The following is a 17,009-nucleotide window of genomic DNA, read 5'->3' as shown; positions in this document are numbered from 1 at the left end:
GTTCATGGTGGTTGGAGATTCTGACAGAAGCTTTGATCATTTCCTTAGCCATTGAAACCTTTTCGTTCGGACAGATCGATGAAAGGCTTCTTGTTAACAGAGGATCCGAAGAGGCTTCTTGGACATGGTTATGTAGGCTTGTGTGTGAATAAAAACAGAAAATAAGATATTAAGAGATTCCTATAATAAATTAATAATGACAGTTTTATCTGTTAGCACAAAACTATAAACAAGAATCTTCGTAAGTTAATGGTGTAAGGTGCCGGTTATATTTGCGTTGGACTGGGGATTTGTCGGAGTTATATATAAATTCGCGGTTGCCAGAAAGGAAAGCTAAGATTTGTCGGAGTTATATATAAATTCCCGGTTATATTTGATTGTCTCGTTAAGATTTGGTGTATTTGGAAGGTGAAGAATGATATGACGTTTAATAGGAAACCGGCTCAGCTATGAATAGTGATATGGGAGATTAAAGCTTTGGGTACGTAATAGATCTAAGGTACCAAGCTTTTCATGGGAGAAGTGGAGTTCGTTTAATTTGTAATATAATTTGGTGGTGGGTGGGTGGGGGGGGGGGGGGTTCTCAAAAATAGTGTGTTTACTTTTATGGTTGTAATGTAAGTTGGTGATGTAGTTAGCATCTTGCTATTCAATTTATATGTGATAAATAAAAATTTTCTTTGTTGGTAGTTTTTAAAAAATGAAAAAGAAAAAAAAGGAAAAACAAAGTCATTAAAAAAAGTTAAATTTGCACTAGAGAAGGGTGGAGGGGAGGGTTTGAGGAATTATATATTTTCTTTAGATTTTGTTTTCTTAAATAAAGGTATATTATATAGTTAATGTCAACACTTAGTAGTAAGTAAAAAAAATAATACAAATTTCCCATGTTTTTAATATTTTTTTTTTAGTTATTTACATTCCCATAGTCATTCCTTTTGTTTAACGAATTTTGATTTTTCTACATACATAGCGATACTTTTTTCTAGAGCGACTAAATCACACACCCTTTAATCTTACTGCTAAATTCAAACTTGGCTTTGTCCATCACATGAGTAAACCGCAACCACTTGCCAATCATTACGTATACACCTTGATACTTTTAGGCTATGAGCCTTTTGGTACATAGAGATATACACACTTATTTTTCTTTTTGGTAATAAAAAGATAAAATATAAATTAACGATAGTCAGTATGAAAAAAAAAGAAAAATATGACATATAAAAGCAACATATAAATAGATAATACATACCCTTAATCAACAAAGTTTACATCTACAATGACATGAGTCATTCATAACTTAAGGTTTTGTGATTTTTCCATATAACCTCTTGTTCAACAACAAAAGTTACAACAAACACCTTAAAATCTAACATATAAAAGCAACATAACAGATGTTTGATTGCATTTTCCCACCACCGACCACGATTCCCGCTCTTTAAACCTGCAACATTCTAAAGATTTGTTAGCTAGCTAGCAAGATTTACAGAAACAATTTTCTCAATATTTGAAAACCACTTGTTTTGAGTCCTTGACAAAATTTGTTAGTTATAGAAAATTAAGATGAAACCGACGTCAAGGAGAATACTATAGGTACTTACTAAAACCGCTTAGGCAGATTGTCAGTTTTCTCTTGATCCTCCAATCTAACCGCCGGAAAGAGAGCCTACACACATAGCACAAGAACCTTGAGAAGTTAAAAAAAATACAAGGAACATGTTACCAAACTACTGCGATTTTAGTCATTTCCGGAGATTTTGAAAGGATATAGTGAATTATTTGAAGAAACTAGAAAGCTTACATCAAGTTCCTTCTGCACATTCTTGTCTCTCTTCTTCATGTTCCTCGGAAGCCTTTTTCCGGTCATACCATAATAATCTTCTTCAATCTCTTCTCTAGTAAGTGCGATCTTGAGCTTTGGGATGCAATGCTTATCTTCAACTTTCTCTGAAGGCTCAGATATCTTACTTTTCCCAGTAGACTTTCGTTTATCGGCAGCCTTTGGTTCCATTGTGGCTGGTTTAGGCTTTTCATCATGTGTTGATTCAGAGTCATTTTGGAGCATGGGCTGCGGTTTGTTTCTCACTTGTAGCTTCTTACTAGAGCTTGAATGAGACATGTTTTGTTTATGTAGTATGAATTTAGCATAAGTTTTAAATATATATATTAGGGGATCACTAGTTTCACAAGGCCTCATCACATGTAGTGAGCTTCTCTAGGATTACATGCCAGACATACTTTTAGTCCAAATGGATTGCTATAACATGTGATACTAGCAAAAATATGAAACAAACCTTAGATTCCAACTCATGAATGTTACTAACTGAAATCTAAGCAAATGAGTTTTCACATGTAGTTCACAAGCATTTCAATTTCGTGACGTGACCAGCCGAATTTTAGTTTTTTAGTGAAACATAAGGGATCTTCACATGTCACAACCTCCTCACTACTAAAACCGTGTGTTACCAAAACAACATGCAAAACAACAGTCTTTTAGAACGTAAAATTCTTAGTTGTATCATACGCGTCACCACTTTACTAATTTTCACAAGAACAAGCTACTAAACAAATGAGTATCACTGATGGACGCTTCCGTCGGTGAAAGTCCTTACCGACGAGTATATATTCGTTGGTGAGGGTATGTCAATAATATGGGTCTAGGTAAATTGTATCGAGTGATTAGTGAGGGTTTACCAATGGACAAATTTGCGAGAATACCTATAACTATTCTCCAGGGTAGACAATCTATTTTTACGCTAGACCAATCTTCTCTGGCGCTCAGGAGTGGAGTATACACTGTCACTGATGGTTTACTGAGGAAAACTTTAAGATGTTACCGACAGACTTACCCGTTGGTAACTAAAATTCTATAAAAAAGATTAACGTTTAATCATATCTTTTGAAAAGTTAAAACAAATCAGGAAATTACACAAAATTCGAAAATTAATACCAAATCTAAAAATTAATGTGAAATATGGAAATTTATATGAAATCTAAGTTGATACAAAACTACAATTTAAAATTAATTTAAAATAATTCTCGAGGCAATGTCTTCTTTTAGACTCAGTTTTAGAAATCTCTTGTGATGATTTTGTCTCAAGGTAGCTTTTAGCACATCTCGTGACAAACATGTCGAAGTATCTAAGAGAGGGTTCAAAAGGTTCTTGCAGAGAATGGCAATAGTTGATGATTGACAAGTCTTCTTCGAAGAAGCCAATCATTGTATTTGAACGTGATGACAAAGACTCCCATAGTCAAGGGGTGATGTGAGAAGTGTTTATGCACAACGTGTGTGGTATGATCGTTTATCAACTTTTATCGAATCTCATGATTTTCGTATCAGTTTGTGTGATACGTCACTCTTTGATACCGCCACGGGAATCATGTCCCTTATTTGCTTCTTTATGTGGATGATATAATCCTAACAGCCTCTAATCAGTTTTAAAATATAATGTTTTATAAAGTCTTAATCTAATGTTGAGGCATCCTTATTTTTATCTATGTTCGATGTAAGTTTCATTTAAAACAGAGTTTTTGTGCAAGATCCTTGATGGTGTTCTGAAAATCAGTATGATCTATTGACATCCCGTCTTTGGAAGGTTCACTCGGGTATCGAGGGTCGGTTCAAACGCTATTAAAAAAATGTATATACCTTGTTATTGATGGACTATAAGCCCTTTGGTACATACAGAGCTACCTGGACATTTATTGGTGTAATGCATCAACAAAATTATTATGTTGTGTATGCCTTGAACCAAAACCATACACTATGAATTAGTATACTTCTCTAGTTTTCTCATTCATTACAAAGATAGAAAATATGGTAAAAATTCAAATGCAAAGGTTCATTACATGATTATAGATATTAAACTGGTTATGTGGTACATTAAACAGTTGACGGATATAAAACTAGTTATGTATGTTCTTGATGACAAGTTTAATTTATTATAACAATATTGTTTTTCTTATGTATAGGATATATTCAATCTTCACGTTGCCATGTTCTTTTTCCAATAGCTTTCAGGGGGGGCCGAACACACTGACGTGTTGTGTGCGACTCAAAATGCACCACATTGGTAATAACAAGATGAATACAGAAGTAGAACTATAATAAGGCTACATGCACGGCGGAATTTGAAAAATGATAAGTGTAAGCGAGCTACATTTTCAACCGGATTTGAAAAGATTTTGTTACATCAAAACGCTTGAGATAATTACAAGAAGATAGAAAATATGGTAAAAAGTTGGATTTGAGTTAAAACTCGTCCCTTAAGCCATGTAGGCGACTGAATAGCATAGCCTAAAACTCCATATCGATCGAGCCCATATTCTAACTTTATCCATGAGCATAAAGAACATTAAGTGAAAACACATTCAAAGCTCATAAAGTGTGTGGAATTAAAATATGCACATGATAATGCTAGCCTACCTATGATTATGCATAATCAATACCTAAACTAAGTGCAATTGTAAAGGAAAGACCATATCAATCATAAACTAAGGCATTAAGCTACATAGACTGTTAAAATCTTAACTAATAACCTACCTTTCCATATGGTTGTACTTTTTGTTTTATGATTTTTGATTTTTCGACATACAGAGCGATACTTTTTTCTAGAGTGACTAAATCACACACTCTTTAATCTTATTGTTAAATTGAACCCCGGCTTCGTCCACCACATTACTAAACCATAACCACCTGGCAATCATTATGTATACGTCTTGATACTTCTAGGCTATGAGCCTTTTGGTACATAGAGAGACATACACTTATTTTTCTTTTTGGTAATAAAAAGATAAATACAAATTAACAATTTATGTTAGTATACTCCTTGAACAAAAAATATTTCCTATGAATTAGTTATAGCTTACTAATTTTATCATTCAATAGTCAGTATGAAAAAAGAAAAATATGACATATAAAAGCAACATACAAATAGATAATACATACCCTTAAACCAACAAAGTTTACATCTACAATGACATGAGTCATTCATAACTTAAGGTTTTGATTTTTCCATATAACCTCTTGTTCAACAACAAAAGTTACAACAAACACCTTAAAGTATAACACATAAAAGCAGCATAACAGAAGTTTTATTACATTTTCCCACCACCGACCACGATTCCCGTTCTTTAAACCTGCAACATTCTAAAGATTTGTTAGCTAGCTAGCAAGATTTACTGTATTTGAAAACCACTTGTTTCGAGTCCTTGACAAAATTTGTTAGCTATAGAAAATTAAGATGAAACCGACGTCAAGGAGAGTACTATAGGTACTTACTAAAACCGCTTAGGCAGATTATCTGTTTTCTCATGATCCTCCAATCTAACCGCCGGAAAGAGAGCCTACACATATAGCACAAGAACCTTGAGAAGTTAAAAAAATATAAGGAACATGTTATGTTACCAAACTACTGCGATTTTAGTCATTTCCGGAAATTTTGAAAGGATATAGTGAATTATTTGTAGAAAGCTTACATCAAGTTCCTTCTGCACATTCTTGTCTCTCTTCTTCATGTTCCTCGGAAGCCTTTTTCCGGTCATACCATAATAGTCTTCTTCAATCTCTTCTCTAGTAAGCGCGATCTTGAGCTTTGGGATGCAATGCTTATCTTCAACTTTCTCTGAAGGCTCAGATATCTTACTTTTCCCAGTAGACTTTCGTTTATCAGCAGCCTTTGGTTCCATTGGGGCTGGTTTATGCTTGTCATCATGTGTTGGTTCAGAGTCATTTTGGAGCATGGGTTGCGGTTTGTTTCTCGCCTGGTTGAGCTTCTTACTAGAGCTTGAATGAGACATCTTTTGTTTATGCAATATGAATTTAGCATAAGCTTTGAATATATAGGGGATCATGCCACTAAATCATCCATATGGGATCACTAGTTTCACAAGGCCTCATCACATGTAGTGAGCTTCTCTAGGATTACATGCCTGACATACTTTTAGTCCAAATGGATTGCTCAAACATGTGATACTAGCAAAAACATGATTCCAACTCATGAATGTTACTAACTGAAATCTAAGCAAATGAGTTTTCTCATGTAGGCACTCACATGTCACAACCTCTTCACCACTAAAACCATGTGTTACCCAAAACAACATGCAAAACTACAGACTTTTCTTAGTTGCATTATACGCGTCACCACTTTCCTAATTTTCACAAGGCTTCCTAGTGCTTAATACGTTTTTAATTCACATTTAAATAAAAGAACAAGCTACTAAACAAATGAGTATCACTGATGGACACTTTTCCATCGGTGAAAGTCCTTACCGACGAGTATTCGTTGGTGAGGGTATGTCAATAATATGGGCCTGGTAAATTGTTTGCCGAGTGATTAGCGAGGGTTTACCAATGGACAAATTTGCGAGAATACCTATGACTATTCTCCGGGGTAGACAATCTATTTTATGCTAGACAAGTCTTCTCTGGTGCTAGGAAGTCTTCGGTGGAGTATACACATGGTTTACTGAGGAAAACTTTAAGATATTACCGACAGACTTACCCGTTGGTAACTAAATTTCTATACAAATGATTATCGTTTAATTATATCTTTTGAAAAATTAAAACAAATCAGGAAATTAATACAAAATCTAAAAATTAATACGAAATCTGGAAATTTATATGAAATCTCTAAGTTGATACAAAACTAGAATTTAAAATTAAATTAAAATAATTCTCGTGGCAATGTCTTCTTTTAGACCCAGTTTAAGAAATCTCTCATGATGATTTTGTCTCAAGGTAGCTTTTAGCACATCTTGTGACAAACATGTCGAAGTATCTAAGAGAGGGTTCAAAAGGTTCTTGTGGAGAATGGCAATAGTTGATGATTGACTAGTCTTCTTCGAAGAAGCCAATCATTGTATTTGAACACAATGATAAAGACTCCCATAGTCAAGGGTGACGTGAGGAGTGTTTACGCACAACGTGTGTGGTATGATCGTTTATCAACTTTTACTGAATCCCATGATTTTCGTATCAGTTTGTGTGATACGTCACTTTTTGTATACTGCCACGGGAATCATGTCCCTTATTTGCTTCTTTACGTGGATGATATAATCCTAACAGCCTCTAATCAGATAAAATATAATGTTTTATAAAGTCTGAATATGATGTGCGACATCCTTAATTTTATCTATGATCAATACCAGAGTATTGAGGGTTGTTACAACGCTATAAAAAATGTATATACCTTGATATTGATGGACTATAAGCCCCTTGGTTTATAGAGAGCTACCTAGACATTTATTGGTGTAATGCATTAACAAAATTATTATGTTGTGTATGCCTTGAACAAAAAATATTCCATATACTATGAATTAGTATACTTCTCTAGTTTTCTCATTCATTAAAAAGATAGAAAATATTGCAAAATTCAAATCCAAAGATTCATTACATGATTATAGATATTAAACTAGTTATGTGGTACATTAAACTGTTGACGGGTATAAAACTAGTTATGTAAGTTCTTGATGACAAGATCAATCTTCACTTTGCCATGTTCTTTTTCCAATAGCTTTCAGGGGCCGAACACACCAATGTGTTGTGTGCGACTCAAAATGCACCACATTGCTTATAATAAGGCTACATGCGGCTGAATTTGAAAAATGATATGTGTAAACGAGCTACATTTACAACCGGATTTGAAAAGATTTTGTTACATCAAAACTCTTGAGATATTTATAACAAGGCTTCTACTTATAATAGCCGGATTTTGGTTAAAAATCATCCCTTAAGCTATGTAGGCGACTGAATAGCATAGCCTAAAACTCCATATCAATCGAGCCCATATTCTAACTTTATCCATGAGCATAAAGAACATTAAGTTAAAACACATTAACAGCTCATAAAGATTGTAATATCATGCTCCAACATGAGTTTGAAATTATCAATCTTGTATTCCAAAGTAAGAAACAAAATGTCACCTTAATTCAAGCACAATGAGGCCAAATATTCATATAAATAAAAGGCAAGTTTAAAACAACTAAAATTAGGATAGATCAATATCAACTACAGGGGAGGCGCGATGCAGCTTCACCATCTTACAGGCAAACTTCAACTTTTCATATGACGTAATTTCAGTGCGAGGACGAATAACAATCTTTTTTAAGAAAGGGGAACACGCAAGTAAATACTTTAACAAGGATACTTCATTCTCCGAACCTTTCCAATATTCAAACATCACACTTGTTAGCTGTAGCTGCTCCCTTATTTTGTAGTCTACCTGTGGACGTGGGCGAACATACTGAAAGAATAACCAGTGTTCAAATACAGAACTATATAAAGTTAGATTTTGGATAGATTGGTTTAAACAGTGTTACCGCGTATAGTTGGGTCTGTTAAAATATGGTAGATGATTATTTTAACTATAGTAAGTTTACGATATGAGCGTTAAAAATATAGTATAAAAGTGAATAATTAACGTAAAGTAATGACCACTTGTGCTAAAAATTGTACAATCCAGACTTGGACGATATCACGCGTGTGTGTGTATATATGCACGATATTTGGACTGAAGTAGTTTATCCGGATAGTGACCACCATTAATATAAAAAAAAATAAATAAATATACTTTTAGAAAATGTAAACTTTTATATAAAATATGAAAAAAAAAATTATTAAGTATATTAATATAACGCGTTTCGCTATAAATAATAATAACGGTTATATTATGTTTTGTAAAAAATAGTAGTATATATTATATTTGTCAGAATTTAAGTATGTGTCTCTATGACAGATAATATGTTGATAAAAGAATGTTATATTTTAAAATAAATATATACGTTTTATTAAATAAAGTCCTAAGTTAAGTTTCAAAAACATATGTTAGTTTTACATCGATTAATTGAAACTATGTTGTTCCAATATGTTTATAAGATATTTCGAAACGTTAGATTCAAATACGATTTTTCGTAAACAATAAAAGTTTGTAATTTAATTATTAGAATTATCATAAATAAGAAACGTGAGGATAAATAAATTAAGTTAGGATAATATTATACTTGTATCTACGTTTATGTGTTAATATAATTGGTATTAAACATAGGAATCCGGTTATTATTTGGATGAATGCTAATAAGATCTTGACGTTGATTGGCATATCATTACACCTGAGTTTATTTGAACTGAGGCAAAGGTGAGTTTTCTCGTAAATCCCCTCGTTTTAATGATTTATAAATGTTTTGGGGGAAAGTATATAAACTAAGAGCTATATATTTTACAAATTGTGTTAAATGGGATGAGTCATTATGAAAGAAAAAAACCGCTAACCTAGAGAGAAAGGCCTAAAAATATTGGTAGATCTATCGGGGCGACGCCCCCCACTCTTCCATTCGCTCTGGTTGAAAAGGTGGGAATATTTTGATTTTGGTATGCATCAGGTTTATCATAGTGATAGTCATACATGTGTTGTACTCTTTGCTCGTTTACAACTAACACGTTTTGTTTAAGAAATATATTACTATGTTTGGAAAAGGTTGGAAATTAAATTCCCATTGAAAAGAATGGTGAATGATGGAAAATTGTCATTAATAAGAATGACGAATAAATGGATGTAAAATCGAGAACTGTTACATCCCGGTTTTAATTGAGAAACTCACCAACATTCGTGTTGACAAAATTATTTTAACATACTTTTCAGGTAAATGAAGAAAATGGATGCTTTGTGGAGGATTCGGGAAAATGATGTCGTGCGTTTGAATGAATGATAGTTGGACTTGTAATTTAAAATAGAACCGTGCATGTTTGACATGTGTAAAACTCTGATATTTAATAAAGTCCAACTTATGATTCATTATAATTAAATATGATTGGCTGAATAACATTTGTCACCGCCCAAATTAATATAATTAAGTCTTCCGCTGCTAAGTTAACGATTTTGGGGTGAGACAACGAGTGGAATTAAGCCTCTGATCGCTAGCAGTGGCGGAGCCACATACTTAGCACCGGGTTCTGCTTAACCAGGTCTTTTTTTCATTTTATATATAACTTATAGCTACGTATTAACGAGCGAAACCGTTCTTTTCCAGCGTGCGAACCTAGTATCATTTTAAAAAGATATTTGAACCCATGATTATGAAAAATTCAGTTAAAATTTTTTAGTCATGTAGATATTTTTATAAAATATAAAGATTTAAAAAAAACAATAAAATTTACTAACAAGCATTACAAATGAACCAAAATAACCTACACACACACACACATATATATATATATATATGTATATATATATATATATTATAACAAAAGCCCAAAATTATTAATTAGATGGGTTAATAAACCCAACCCAATTTCTTAAATATAATACCTAAATAAAATTTTAAATAAAAAAAAAACCAAAGAAGGATTTGCACAAAAGCAAGTGGTGAGAGTATCAATGAAGCATTTGAAGACAAGTTTGTGTAATCGGATGGATGACGGTTATATAAAGGATGGTTGCATTTGTTGTATTGAAATGAGTTCTTTTTTAAAAGTCACGATTAAAGATGTTATGAATCGTTTTTAAAACATGAAAACACGTAGGGAACGATTATAATATGTAATATCGTTTTTGTTTAATATAACTTTGTATTTTTATTGAATGTTGAAGATATATTTTTGTTATGATGGTGATATTGCCCATTTTTATTTATTTAACCGAATTACCGGACCGATACGGCCCATCCGAGCCCAAAAACTTTGACCCTAAAAAAAAATCGAGTACTGAAAAATCCCGAACCCATATGGAAAAATTCCTGACTCCGCCACTGATCGCTAAAATGTGTTATGGTGTTCACGAGTAGCGTGACTGATGCCTTCCAACGAAGCCCCACAACATATTGTCTAATCTTTCAATTATATCTTTCTAAATATTTATATGGAGTAAAGTGTTATCTGCGTACCTAAGATTTGATCGTAAAATCTTAACTTTGGAAAAGACCAAAAATATTGGTTTGGTTTTGTGTTTTGTGAAGAACTGAAATAACAAAAAGAATAAGAAAGCAGAACCTTGGCCATTTAAACTGGATCTACGGTATATCGGGTCTTATTTTCATTTAGCGTGCTTTTAGAACTTAATGGTTATAGGAGTCATTCATGTGTTTATTTTTTATATCCCAAACGTTCTGAACTCAGACCTATTTAAAGATAACTTCTTAATGGACTCATTAAGAAATTACTAAACTGCCCTTAAATGTTAATGAATTTATGACCTTGATCTTTAATTTTAATTGTAGATATTTTTTATTTAGCTGAGCTCTAAATGATCCTATTGACCACTAGAGCATTCTCATTCAATTCTCCATCTTCATCTTTATAATTACACTAAAAACACTATCTTTTTTCTCCCATTTTCAATTAAATAATACTTTTTTATATTTTTATCATTACATTTTCTCTCTCATTCACTCACAACCACTTTCAAAAGTATTAAAAATTATAGAAATGAACAGTGCGCTTCTTCAAATTTAACCTCCTCCTATCACAACCATTTTTAACCATCTCTAAAAAATGAAGAACTCCCTCACATGATTTAGGGAATCTATTGGGAATGCTCTAACATTTTCTTTCGAAAAAATATATTAGGCCAAACATGAATCTCTTGGGTCAAACTTTTTTAACCCGATTAGCAAAATAGAAAATACCGAATAGAAACAAAAATCAAATAAACAGAACGATTTGGAAAAATAAAAAAACCGTAAATTTGATTTTTCAATTCAATTTTAACTCAAAACCACAAGAAAGTGCACCACACACACCCCTAGGATGATTGCCCTCTAAAATTATTCTTTCACAGTGATTTTCACCTTTTTAATCATCTTTTTTTAATTTTTGTAATTAACAACTTAAAATTAAAAAATAGATTATTCTTGTGGCTACCTTTTAACATCTTTCAACTGTTTGGCCAAATTACACGAGACTTTTAACATTGACCGTGTTTAGTGTAAGCTATAGTATAACTAGTGGCATTCCTTCGCATGATGTGATGGGAATTCCATTTATGCAAAATAAAAAAAAAAAGCCTAAAATAATTTTTTTATAAGTATCTACAAAATCAAATAAAAGTTACAAATAAAAGGTTGAGTTATATAGTTATGTTGCCTTATGAAATCGCTTTGGTACGGGTAGTGAGAAATATTGTAAAATATAGAAATAAAAGTTGTCCGGGTATGATAAAAAAATTTATTTACAACGGTGTCAGAAAACAAAAGTTGTCTCATGTAACCAAAAAATAAAATCGTGTTTACATCAATCAAAAACCAAAAAACAAAGAATGATACCAGTACCTATTTTGTTTAGTCGATATGTGTTCCGTCCGTTATAGTGCGTGTACTGGCACTCTGAATGCGAAGATTCATTACATTACAGGCATAAAACTAGTCATGTATGTTTTGTTGATGTCAAGATTTATTGGAATAATATTGTTTTTCTTATGTATAAGAAACAAAATGTCACCTTAGATTAAGCACAACGGGGCGTAAATTCATACAAAATACCCATAAAACAAAAGGCAAGCTTAAAACAACTAAAACTAGGATAGCTTGATATCAACTACTGGGGAGGCTCGATGCACCTTCAGCAACTTACATGCAAACTTAAACTTTTCATCCAATGTAATCTCATCGGCCAAGAGGAGACGGATAACAATCTTTTTAAGAAAAGGAGAATACGCAAGCAAATACTTTAACAACCATAATTCATTCACTGAACCTTTCCAATATACAAACGTCACACTTCGAAGCCGCAACAGCCCTGTTGTATTGTATTCTACCTCTGGAAGTGGGCCACGATGCTGCAAGAATCACTAGTACTCAAATGCAAAGCTATATTGTTTATTGGATTTTAATAATCCCTATTGAACGGTATGGGCCGATAATAATCCCTATTCATTTTATTGCCACCAGTGGTCCTAAATTTAAAAATGTTGACCCCTAATGATCCCCGTTAAAAAGGACTTAACGTCGTTATACTTTTTTTCCGAATTTCAAGCTAATGTTTTAGGGTTTTTGATAGGAAGGGGAATACGAGTCGACTAATGTAAAACTTAGTTTGAAACGGCACTCCAAAATGACTAAACAATGCTTCAGTTCGGGTCTTTGAACTTACAATTAACAAAAATCAAGCCGTTTTGATCAACGTTTCGAGCTAAGTTTTACACCAATTGACCCGTATCCTCCTTCCGATCAAAAACCATAAATCATTAGTTTGAAATTCGAAAAAAAGTATAACGTCGTTAAGTCTTTTTTAACCGGGGACCATTGGATGCCAACTTTTTAAATTTGGGACCGCTAGTGATTATAAAATAAATAGGGATTATTATCGACCAATACTATTCAATAGGTGTTATTAAAATCCAATAAACATATATTATAAGATGAGCAGTATGATACATACCCCGTCACATGACGTGATTTGAAGAATATGAAGATTCGGGCAGCTACCAATCAATTCAAAAGCACATGATAACTTCACACCATCGTCTAACACATATCTGATAAGTTAAGAGCTTTGAGGCAGGAAAAGGTGATAGAGAAGCTCTCGTTAGCAGCACCTTCTTGTAACTACAAGAAAAGAATGTTATTAATTAGATTATGAAAAAAGGAGACTATATTTTTGTAAAATGTAAATTAAACTTCAAAGACACAATTTAGCATTAATTAGTTCATTACCGTGCAACCTAGAAAGCTAAACTCAAGCTCTTGAAGTTTTGGAAGAGAACCTACAAGCTCAAAGATTGTACTGGAGCTATGAAAAATCATCATAGTGTCAAGATCAGCCAATGACAAAGATAATATTTTTAAGCTCAGCTAGTTTTACTTTGCCAGAAGCGTGCAACTTCAAAATCTCAAGTAAGGGACAACGAGTAATAATCTCCCCAAGTTCAGTGTTTTCTCCAATTTTCACACACAAGTCTAAGCTCAATAGGTTTGGAAAACCATGAAAAGTAGGTGGAGGAGGATTGAGACAACAAAAGAGTTTCAAATGTTTCAACTCTAAACACGAGAAAAGACGGGTTAGCTTAAATGTTGTATCATCCAAATTCTCAAGAGTGAGATCCTTAATTCCTTTTCTTGACAAGATCAAAATCCAGTGGCTAATATCTTCATCTAAAACAACCATTACATAGTGTAAAGAGAGCACAAATTTTGTAATGGCACCTCTAAGCTGAAGAAAAACACTACTAATAATTCTCACATGATTATTTTTGCCTTTTGTTTTTCTTAAATAAGCAAAGAACATCCAATCAAATGCGAGTTGGCTAAGCATAGTCCACTTAAACCTCCAGTTTCTCGCCAAGATACCGGTCCTCACTGCATCTTGAATTGGCAACCGATCCAAAATATTAGTTGTCACAACATCCGGCATGTTGCTGATAAAATCTTCTGGTGCAAGCTTTGTTGTTTTATGTCGCTCGTGAATCGGTTCCATTATTCTAAAAAATGAAACACCTTATAAATTTATAATCAATCAGAAGCATGACATTCATAAACCATGCATCTGCATATATTCAAAATTCAAAGCCTTAAATTTCATGGTTTTTTTTTCCTTTTACCAAGGCCTTATAATATATATCAAATCATCGTATTCATTTTTGCTTTCAAAAACTAACATAATAAAAACATGTTCTAACCTTCAATGACGAGTAATTGCAACTTGATGAATCCAGAGTGTCAGAACAACGTATAGGTGATGAAGACGAGAGATCTTATGTCTGCATGGTTCAGGAAATAGTTGAAGAAAAGAATGGGAGTTAAAGAAACCAAGAGTTTGAAAAGTCTTTGAGAAGATAAAAAGGTGTACAAGTTTCAAATTTTCTTTTTTTTCTTTTGGAACGAGGTGTCAGTATTTATTATTATTATTATTATTATTATTATTATTATTATTATTATTATTATTAATAAATAAAAACAATTAACATTTTAAAAAGGTTGTATATACAAATAGATGAATAGTCATTCAAAAAGTTCAGTCAATTTAATATTTAAACTAATTAACTTTTTTTTATTTTCTGGATTACATGGTTAATTTACATTATTCGTTTATAATATTTGTGTAGTTTTTTATTTTAATTTTATTTATTTTAATGAGTTAATAATATACTTAAGATTTGATAATGAAAGCGTTTCATAAATAAATAAGATGTTATAACTCGATTTAAAAGCTATATCAGTTTGGTGAGACCCATGACCCGTTTATTTTTTTTTACTATAAAATTGTTTCTTAATTATAAATAATATATTTTTTTAAAAAAAACGGGATATTAATTTTTAATATATCCCTATTTTATAAAATTTTCATATCAAATATTTGGTTAGTTTAATTTTTAATTTAATGAGATATTATAACCCGTTTAAGGGCTATCTATGTTTGGTGAGACCCATACTCGTGAATTCGGGGCAAATGCATGAGAAGTCTTCATTTACAAATAAAACAGTCTGCTGGCTTGAGAGAATGTAGGGAGCAACCAGAGACATTTAAAGGTTTGGTTTATATTTAAGACATTGTTGATATACATTATCCTTAATAACCGTATTTGACCGTTATTTTTTCTATTTCTTATGTGTACATACGTATATTCTGTAGTAGACGACTTCTTGATTTCTTAATCAATATACAAAATTTCTCTCTACGTTATCAACCACGTATTTGCTCTATTCACAGGATGTCTCAAATCATCTTTTGTTATTTAATCCGGGTACTAAACATCAATCCCTCTCTGTTTTGCATTTATCTAGAATACCTAAATTAGGTTTTTGGTTAGTCATGTATTTAGAGGGTTAATTTATTTTACAAATGAGAACAAAAATGAGAAAGATGAGAAGGATTTGTAGTCACACAAAAAAAACTCATCAAATTTTTTTTTTAAAATAATAAAAAAATAATAACTCAAAATTTAATAAAAAAACGAAAAAAGTAAAAACACAAAAATGTTTCCACCATCTTTCTCGTTAAAAAAAATTAAAAAAAAACAATGTTAAATGAAAAACATCATTGTGTCTTTTTGTTTATCATTTGTTGTGTCTTTTTTTCTTGATATTGTGTTATATTGTTCAACATGTATTTTGCGATCTATTGCGTCTTTTTTTAGTTATAATTGTATCTTTTGTTCATTTTCAGCATTGTGTCTTTTGTGTCTGCATTGTGTCTTTTTGGCGTTTTTTTTTTCTTTTTTTTTTTAACGGGAATGACGAGGGAAACATTTTTGTTTTTTAAATTTTTTCGTTTTTTATTTATATTTTCAGTTATGATTTTTTATTAATTTTTTGGAAATTTTTAAAGGTTTTTTGTTGGTCATAAATCCTTCTCACACTTTTCATTTTTGTCTCCCTTTAATCTTACCTGTAAATTAGTCTACCCAAATTTGGACCAAAAACCAAAAGCAAATGTAAAAATCATTAAATTACTCTCTCCAAACATAAATCAAAGCATAACGAACAGAGACATACGCACTCCATCATCATCATCATCATCATCATCGTACTCAGTATATCCCACCAATAGCAAAGCTATGGTAGGGTCTGAGGAGGGTAAGATGTAGACAGCCTTACCTCTACCCCATAAGGATAGAGAGGCTGCTTCCGGTGAGACCCCCGGCTCGATAGTAGTTTTGCATCAAGCCTTGGACATAAGGCACATAGCACTCAATCATCGGGACCGGCTGATCGGTGCATGTACCCTTGTCTTTCGGCTATCAAAGCCACTACATGATGCCTGATTAACCGTCCGTCACTTTTAACGTTATTTTCACGAGATTAGTAAAATAACGTCAAAATTAGTGCAATTTCACTTTTGCCCACCCGAGGGTTCACACATATATACATCATATGTGCGCACCGCAAGCAGGGCTATTGACATACGCACTCCAGTGACAAGAAAATCAAAATGGCAAATCACTTTAGGGCCTGCATTTTACTCACAAACAAATAAACATATACACTATAAATATCAATCTAAGCTGATCAAATTATGATTTGGATACAAATTACACAAATTGGAGTATATAAATCTAATCAATTAATTTTCTTCTCTACCC

At 32.4% G+C, this 17,009-nt stretch overlaps 1 pseudogene; it reads right to left on the bottom strand.

Annotated features, from left to right (window-relative positions):
• Window positions 1-7,988: 7,988 nt before the first annotated feature.
• LOC143578573 (F-box/FBD/LRR-repeat protein At1g13570-like) lies at window positions 7,989-14,404 on the bottom strand (annotated as a pseudogene).
• Between the last annotated feature and the right edge of the window lie 2,605 nt (window positions 14,405-17,009).

This window comes from Bidens hawaiensis, unplaced genomic scaffold (genome assembly GCF_021521415.1).
Source record: "Bidens hawaiensis isolate Kalapana, Puna unplaced genomic scaffold, B.hawaiensis_p1.1 tig00029296_1, whole genome shotgun sequence".
Taxonomy (NCBI): Eukaryota; Viridiplantae; Streptophyta; class Magnoliopsida; order Asterales; family Asteraceae; genus Bidens; species Bidens hawaiensis.
Note: the sequence above shows the minus strand (reverse complement) of the source record. Positions and strands in the feature narration are given on the sequence as shown.